The 9,044-nt window shown below is 42.3% G+C and overlaps 1 protein-coding gene across 3 annotated transcripts in view; it reads left to right on the top strand.

Moving 5' to 3' along the window:
- The window catches only part of ARHGEF3 (Rho guanine nucleotide exchange factor 3), a 340,537-nt gene that overhangs the window by 296,032 nt on the left and 35,461 nt on the right, over positions 1–9,044 (top strand). The gene's annotated exons all lie outside the window — the stretch shown is intronic.

The raw sequence follows: 9,044 nt of genomic DNA, 5'->3' as shown, positions 1-9,044 counted from the left end.
TCCATGTTGGCCAGGCTGGTCTCAAACTCCGGACCTAAAGTGATCCACCTGCCTCAGCCTCCCAAAGTGCAAAATATTTTTTTAATTTAATTTTTTCAAATATCGTGATAAATAGCTCACTCTAAGCTTTATATCTTGGCCATGAACAACCCAGCAGAAACAGAAGAGTTATTCATAATGGTAATGTACATAGATACGGAGAGAATTGAGCAATGTGCTTATGTTTGAGTGTGTCCTTGGGTGGGGTGGAGGGTAGTCAGTGAATGGAAATACGCCCCTCAAGTTGTATGCAGAGTTAGCAGCCATGTTTGCAGAATGATCTGGAAAGCATGGAGAATGCTAGCTTGTCCCCACATGTCTTCTTGTAACTCACCTTGGTGCACACAGCGCAACTTCTGTGACATGATTTCCAGCTGTAGCATCTCAATAATAGTTTCCCTCGCCAGCGAGACTGAGAGAGGGTGCTCATTTATGTTTTATTTTATTTATTTTATTTTATTTTTTTCGAGACAGAGTCTTGCTCTGTCACCCAGGCTGGAGTGCAGTGGCGTGCTCTTGGCTCACCTCCACCTGCACCTCCTGGGTTCAAGTGATTCTCCTGCCTCAGCCTCCCGAGTAGCTGGGATTACAGGTGCCCACCACCACACCTGGCTAATTTTTGTATTTTTAGTAGAGACGGTTTCGCCATGTTGGCCAGGCTGGTCTCAAACTCCTGACCTCAGGTGATCCATCACCTCAGCCTCCCAAAGTACTGGGATTACAGACGTGAGCCACTGCACCTGGCTGGATGCTAATTTAATGTGGTCTGGGAGTAGTAAGGATGAGGGGGAAGAGCTGGCCCCATAGCGCTGCTCAGTGGGCTCACTTCACATCCTCTCTGATTTTGTCTAAGTCCTGGTTCCCTTTCCAATAAGGGAGAAACAGAGAACAAAGAGTGTATCAGCTGCCCCAAACCTCTGAGCAGCCATCCATTAACCGTATGTGTGTATTATTTATGCCTTTTCTATTCCAAAAATGACTCAAGGCTGTAATTGAGCAGCTTGGTTCTCTGTTGCAGTATTCCTTTTCCCTAGCTTCTGACACCTTAGAGACATATATATCCCTTTGGATATTCAATTATGTCTCTCAGGTTGGATTCTTTTAATTATAGAAGAGATGACTTAAGCCCAAACACGGTGCTTTAATCAATGCTGGAACACTTAGCAGTCCTTCCTCTGGTTCCTCAGGAGACCACAAGTTAGCCCAGGAGGATATCAGGAGAGCTCTGGGCTGGCAGCCACTTCCCAAAATGTTAAAAGCCCAGTCACACATGTGACTGGTCCTTGCAGCCACAGTCCAGCAAGACACTGCAGGATTTGTTCTCTCTTGCGTCCTCTGCCCATATGGGCTGGGGGCTTGTGCCCCAACACAAAGGCAGCATTTGTGGACTTTGGGGAGAGACAGCCTGACTGCATGGCACTCTGTCTGCTTCTCACCAGGAAGGTTAGTGCTGCCGGTAGACTCAAGCACAGATGTCTGGATCCCTCTGAGCCTATAAATCCCCCCACCCTGGCCTGCCCGAGAGGAAAATCTGGCCCAGCTCTGAAAGGGGCCCTCATGCGCTCCTCTAGTGTGAAGTGAGGAAGGCGAGCTCGCCTTTGGCCAGTCGCTCCCTGAGCCCTGCCTCTCCCTGTCCACAGCTGTGCACGGCTGCTGGACTCATTTGAGCTGAGTTCAGCACATGCTATGGAATGCTGTGTTCATGATGTTGTGATGTAGGCCCTCATTCTCTTTGGACTTGAACTTTTTCCTTTTCCATTATAAAAGTGAATGTTCATTATGGAAAAATGCAGAAAAGGAGAAAGAGAAAAAGAACACATACAGTCTTCCAACTCCAAAACAATCCATTAATAGTTTACCAGTTTCCCTCTAGCACTATTCTAGGCATAGGTACAGAGCTCACACACTCTGAGCCTAGTTTTGGGTTCCTTGCAGTCTATTCAGCCTTATCTCTGTCTGGGTGATCTGCTCACTTTTAGGTTAAAGCCTCCCACAGTGACTGTGGATGATCAGTTTCTCTTGCATCTCTTGTCAGTCTTAGCCTCACACATTTCCAAGCTATGCAGTTAAGTGCACAAATGTTCATATTTGTCACCATTACAGCCTCCTGGGGGAGTTGCACCTTTTATTAGGATTAAATATTCCTGTTTATTTCCTTTAACGCTTTTTGCCTGGATTTTGTCATCGTCTTTTTTTTTTTTTTTTTTTTTTTTTTTTTTGCTTAGTGTGTTTTGTTCCATCTCTCTATTTTCCTTCTCCCTTTGTTATTTGGCTGGGCAAGGAGTTTATCTAGCTTAGGGGGAGTATTATGTCACAGTTATTTTTGGAAAATATTATGGACTGAGTATATATTATTCCAATGTATTATTTTACATAACTAGTCTTCTATTAACACATATTTAGGCTGTGAATATTTTTATATTAAATAACTCTATGTTGAATGTTTTTTAATGCATTTGACCTGTTTTTTAAAAATTACCTTCTATTGTGCTTTCTTTTCTGATTATATAACATCATTTAAATATTGAGGCCAGGTGCAGTGGTTCACACCTATAATCCCAGCACTTTGGGAGGCCGAGGCAGGTGGATCACCAGAGGTCAGGAGTTCGAGACCAGCCTGGCCAACATGGCGAAACCCTGTCTCTACTAAAAATACAAAAAATTAGCCGGGCGTGGTGGCATGCGCCTGTAATCCCAGCTACTCTGGAGGCTGAGGCAGATAGAATGGCTTGAACCCAGGAGGCAGAGGTCACAGTGAGCAGAGATTGTGCCACTGTACTCCAGCCTGGGTGACAGAGTGAGACTCTGTCTCAAAAATATATATATATATTGAGGCTGGGGCTGGGCGTGGTGGCTCACGCCTGTAATCCCAGCACTTTGGGAAGCAGAGGCGGGCGGATCGCTTGAGGTCAGGAGTTTGAGACCAGCCTGACCAACATGGTGAAACCCCGTCTCTACCCAAAAATACAAATATTAGCTGGGTGTAGTGGCGCATACTTGTTGTCCCAGCTGCTTGGGAGGCTGAGGTGGGAGGATCACTTGAACCCAGGAGGTGGAGGTTGCAGTGAGCCAAGATCATGCCACTGCACTCCAGCCTGGGCAACGGAGTGAGACCCTGTTTCAAAATAAATAAATAAATAAATATTGAAAAATATAGTGAAGCACATAAAAGAGAGTAAAAGTCACTTGTAATCCTACTTCCTATCACCAAAAAACTTCCATTAATATTTTGGTACATACTCAGGCAATTTTACCTTTTACTATACTTGCATGTGCATTTTTTAAAACAAAATCACTATCACACTGTATATGCTATTTTTTTACTCCCTTTGGTCTTAACAGTATAAAATAACTCTACAATGGAAGAGTATTTTTCATGTCATTTGTAGTTTTCGGAGACTTGATTTTTTTTTTTTTTTTTTTTTTAATAGAGACAAAAATCTCACTATGTTGCCCAGGCTGGTCTCAAACTCCTGGCTTCAAGCAGTCCTACCACCGTGGCCTCCCAAAGTGCTGGGATTATAGGCATGAGCTACCACACCTGGCTATAGACCTGATTCTTAATGGACTCATGTAGCATTTCATCAAAACAATGTGTAGTTTAGTTAATCACTCTCCTGTTGTTGAACATTTGTTTCTGTTTTTTGATCATTATAGATAACAGTGCTTTCAACATCCTGATCATGTGCATGTCTGTATTTCTTTCTTTCCTTTGATTATACTCCTAGAAATGGAATTCTGGTCAAAGGGTGTGAATACTAAAGGCCATTGATACAGCAAGGCTTCTGTTATTGATGTGTGTCAGTTTTGGATAGACCTGCTTCTCTGTTTTCACATCTAAATCTAGACTTCTTAACATTTCTCCATCTCTTTTGCCACAGTTTTTCTCTTTGCTGTGATATCCTTCAAGATAGCTCTTCCCGGGGGTCCCTTGGGTTTTCCATGCAAGCCAAGGTAGTGTCTTATCTCCGTATCCACAGTGCCTAATACTACACATTACTTAGGATGTGCTCAAAAATTAGTACTTGCTGTTATTATCACTGTTATGACTAGAAAAGGCAGCCATTGCTGCTCTTAAGCTCTCTCCAGGGCCTGGCAGTGGCTGCCAGCCTAGTGATGGGGCTCTGCCCATCTCCTGCAGCTGGGCTACTTCATAATAGAATATGTGTCCCCTCCCCCAGTTGTAGCCCCTCCAGGAACTATTGCTATGGCAAAAAAAAGGTTTCTGGCAACCACAGCCTCTCATTGCTCCATCCTCTGGCCCTTAGATCAGGAAATTATTTTATTCAACCCAGATGCAGCATGAATATATGATAAATTAGTGGTCTCCATTAATGTTCTTTGGATCCACTGTGTTATTTATTCTTCCTTGACTTAATGGGAAGACAGTCAATAGAGAAAGGTAGTCCTGCTCTAGAGAATTGTAAAAGTTTTACTTGGTAAAAGTTGTCTAAGGTATATTAGCAAGTAGGGGAAGAAAATTGGGGGAAAGTTCAAAACCACTGTCCCAATTAATATTATACACCCATATTAGTATATGGATAGGAAAAAAACCAGGAACGTCAAATTCTTTTTTTTTTTTCTGTTGTCTCTTGGGAATACAATTATAAGATACTTTTGTGGTTCTTTTGTTTATTTTGTGTTCTCCTTTTTTCCCCAGTATGTAAGAATTACAAGTGAATAGAAAATAAATAAGTGAGATAGAACTGTTGATTTTTTTCATTATATATTTCTGTTGTACTTGAATTTTTTAATAATTATGTATTACCTTTGCAACCAGATAAAAATGAATAAGATTAGAAAATCTTCTATGATAAAATACACTACAGAGAGTTTAGCAATGGCCTGAGGGGTCGTCAAGGAAGACTGCCTAGCAAGGGTGGAGGGATTTGGGTTGGACCTGGAATGGCTCACAGATGATAAGGATGAAAGGGAGATAGCATTTCAGGCTTGAGAAGGGAATATGGGATGACTGATGCCATCTAGATATAAGAAGTAATAAGTAAGAAATTACTCAAGCATATGTGCTGATTTCCATGTCTGGCAACCATGATTTCCTTCTCTGAGCACTTCAAACTTTGTCCCTTGGTCCAAGGTCATATATTTTCTATAACTAGCTTATTTGGCTGACATGGAGATGAGCTTGGGGGTGGATGGCACATGTGTGTTAGGGAAAGCAACCAGAAACCAGACTGTCTTGTATTGGGTATCCAAGGGAGAAAATACAGTCATGGGTTCTTAGTTTCTCTTTCTGGTTGGGCCAGTAAAGCCCCTTCCTTATCCCTCTTTTCCGCTTATCACTAGAAACAGAAACTAAAAACCATGGCTTCAGGCTGCTAAAAGCCTAAAATAAAACAAACAGAACAACAACAAAATAAGGCGAGTTGGACAAGCTTGGAGAGTATAGCTGACAAGTTAGTCTGTAGTCTATCTCAAGAGGAACTCCTGACTCTCTGCTGTTCTTTACTATTCTTGGAGTAGTAGAATATTACTGTTCTTTATTGTTCCTGGAAGCCACTGCAAATAGTTGATATTGGGCCAGGTGCGGTGGCTCATGCCTGTAATCCTAGCACTTTGGGAGGCCGAGACAGGTGAATTGTCTGAGCTCAGGAGTTCAAGACCAGCCTGGGCAAGATGGTGAAACCCTGTCTCTAATAAAATACAAAAAATCGGCCAGGCTTGGTGGCAGGCGCCTGTAATCCCAACTACTCAGGAGGCTGAGGCACGAGAATTGCTAGAACCCGGGAGGCAGAGGCTGCAGTGAGCTGAGATCGTGCCACTTCATTCCAGCCTGGGCAACAAAGCGAAACTCTGTCTCCAAAAAAAAAAGTTGTTGACTGTTGTAATTTAAAGCTCGTCATATTTTATTTAGTAATAACACTCATTAGCGTAGTATCTATGATGAACCAGGTTCTGCACAAAGTACCTTATGTTCATGGCCTCATATCATCTCCAAAACTCTGTAAGATAGGATTCATCATCACTTATAGGGAGAGATCTGAAGGTTTAAAATTGTGCCCAAGGTCACACAGCTGTTAAGGAATCCCAGAACTGGGATTCCATAGGGTATTCAGAGTGCCTCTCTTGCCGTAGGCTTACCACAAAAAGTCAAAGTTTGGTTATAATAACGCCTGAAGTTGGGCAGGATTTAAAAATAGTCACCAGACTTTTGAGTTGGAGCATCCCACCTCAGTGCTGTTCACTTTCTATGGCAGGGAGAGTCATCATTTCCGTTGCAGCTTGTGGAATATTTTGTCATTAACATTATCATGCAAAAGCCATTTTATGGTGCCCAGTGAAGATGATTGGGCTACTGCCCCAAACCTCTGAAAGCCTTCCTAATTTTGGACTTGCACTATGCAAATTATATAATGTTTTCTCCACACCTAAGCCAAATATTTTCTTCTACTTTTCATTCATTCTGCTCAGAATATCTCCAAGCTACAGAAGGTTTTCTTGTTGTACTGTGTCTTTGAGGTTTGACATTTATTGATTGTGAATTAATTGGGTGCCCTTTTACCATGGTTTTAATGTGCATCAATCTGAATCAGATTCTAAACATGTGGTTTTATGTTTATTGTGCCATTTCTAACTCAGTGTTCATTGTCTTTCACGTTCGTCAACTGTGTTTCTTCTTAGTTAATATTTCTTCATTAAAGAAAGTCTGGAAAATAAATGTAGAGAATTAAAAGATGAAAATAAAAATCAGCCAGGTGCAGTGGCTCACACCTGTAATTCCATCACTTTGCGAAGCTGAAGCAAGAGGATTGCTTGAAGCCAGGGGTTCAAGACTAGCCCGGGCAATATAGTAAGACCCTGTCTCTACCAAAAAAAAAAAAAAAAAAAAATCAAAAAATTAAAAATAAATAAAATTTTAAAAAGAAAACAAAATTATCCGTAGTCCCACCATCCAGGGGTGTAACCCCTGTTAACGTTTTGTTGTATTTCAAATTGGATCTTCTCTCACTTAACTCTACATGTGAGGTTCTCTCCTTATCATTAAGCTTTTCTCAAAAAGAATGTTTCTTAACAACTGTTTAAGATTTCCTTTTATTGTTGCAGTGTAATTTGTTTAATCCCTATTGTAGAACATTTTAGGCTGTTTCCAGATCTTTTATAAACAACAGTGTCCTGCTGAGGGCTTTTCTTTCCCTAGGAGTTATCCTAATGGAAGTCCCCCTAGGAGCCATTTGGTCCAGGTAGTTCAGAGAGATGTGTCTGCTGTTTGCTAATGAATGAATGCATGTATAATAAACAAGCACTAATAGTGGCAGTGCTGTCTGTGATATGACAATGATAGGTAACTACCATTCCTGCTGACCGAGTGCCGGGGACTTGGCCAAGCCTCTTGTGTACTTTACCTTATCCAATCCTCACTAAAACTTTGTGAGGTACTTATTATTATGCACCTTTTAGAGATGAGGAAACTGAGACCCAGAGAGATGAAAGGTCTCTCAGCCATTGAGTCAACTTGAAGCCATGCCTGTTTTACTCCAAAGCCTATGTTCTTCACCCAGATCCATGTTTTGGAGTCAAACAATTGCACTCAGTTCCTATTCCAATACTTGTGCCAATCACTTACCACTCTGATACTCAAATTTCTCATCTATTAAAAGGGGAAAAATACAAGAACCTGCCCAGTGCCTCTCCTAGGATTAGCATGAGGGTCAAATGTGACAGAGACCACACAGCTGGGAAGTGTTACTTCTCACTTATCATTAATTTCTGTAATGAAGCCTCATAGGAGACTCCTCCAGGATGCTGTTGGATAACATTTTCCTGTCCTGGCCATTATTGCTGTACACTTTGGTTTAACCCACCGCAGTGGCAACATAGGAAAGTGTTTTCCTCTTACAGTCCCACCCCAACCTCCAATCCTTGATAATAAACCATCTGCTACAAAATAGCAATATGGTTAGGATGGTAAGTGTGGAGAATTTCCTTGGCTTGAATACTTTATTGGAGCATGTTATCTGTGGCTGTGGAAAACGGTTTTTGGAACAGGGCGAGGGAGGACCCTGCTGAACAGGCGGCATTAACAAATCAGATCTGTCCCATCATGCCTACCTGCTGGGTTTACATTTCCTCTGACACGTGTAAAGTGCACCTGCCACCCCCCTCCCCCGGCCCCTGACAGACAGTCTCTTTTGCATTTGCAGCATCTTTTCCACATATCCAGCTCAGGCATAAACATGAGCACCATTTCCTCAATCTGCATTATCTCTGTTATGGTCATTGTTGTTTTAGCTGCCAGCAATTATGAGATTTCAGTTTTTGACTCATTTGCTAGGCCAGATTCCCTCATGGAAACTCTTGCTTGTCCTGGAATATTTTTCACTCCGTTCCCAGCATCCCCACACCCAGGGAGATACATGCATGTGCGTCTGTTTTTATGTGGTCCTGCCCAAGGCCAGGTCCCTCACTTTGAGGTGGGCCTCTCCTAGTTAACCGTGGACCAGTGTTTCTAACCCCAGGAACATTTGGCAATGTCTGGAGATGTTTTAGTTGTCATAACTGGGCTGGCTGTGCTGCTGGCATCTGGTGGTTAGAGGCCAGAAATGATGCTAAATATCCTACAATGCACAGGAGAGCCTCCCACAATAAAGAATCTGTAGTCCAAAATGTGGTGGCCAGGTTAAGAACTTTCAAACATTCTACAGGCCAGGAAGTAACCTACAATTCATTTATTTGGGCATGTGTACCCCACCACACTATGAATCTTATCCTAGGGCAATTAGGGTAGGATATTGGTTAAGTATTGGGGCAGGGGGGTTGGCCTGAAATAGACTAGACTTGGATTGTCATTCTAACAGTCACCTTACCGCCGGGTTTTAACTAATAAAGCACCATTCATTGCTGTGTGACCTTCAGCAAAGTGTCACCTTCTTGAGCCTCAAGTTTCCTCATCTGTAAAGAGGGCGGAATCCTTCCCTCTAGAGCTCTCCTCACAGTGCCCAACACATAGCAAGCATAACATTTAATAATTAAGCAAAAGTTGTTGAGGT

The sequence above is a fragment of the Rhinopithecus roxellana genome, chromosome 1 (assembly GCF_007565055.1).
Source record: "Rhinopithecus roxellana isolate Shanxi Qingling chromosome 1, ASM756505v1, whole genome shotgun sequence".
NCBI lineage: Eukaryota > Metazoa > Chordata > Mammalia > Primates > Cercopithecidae > Rhinopithecus > Rhinopithecus roxellana.
This window is presented reverse-complemented; position numbering and strand designations above follow the sequence as displayed.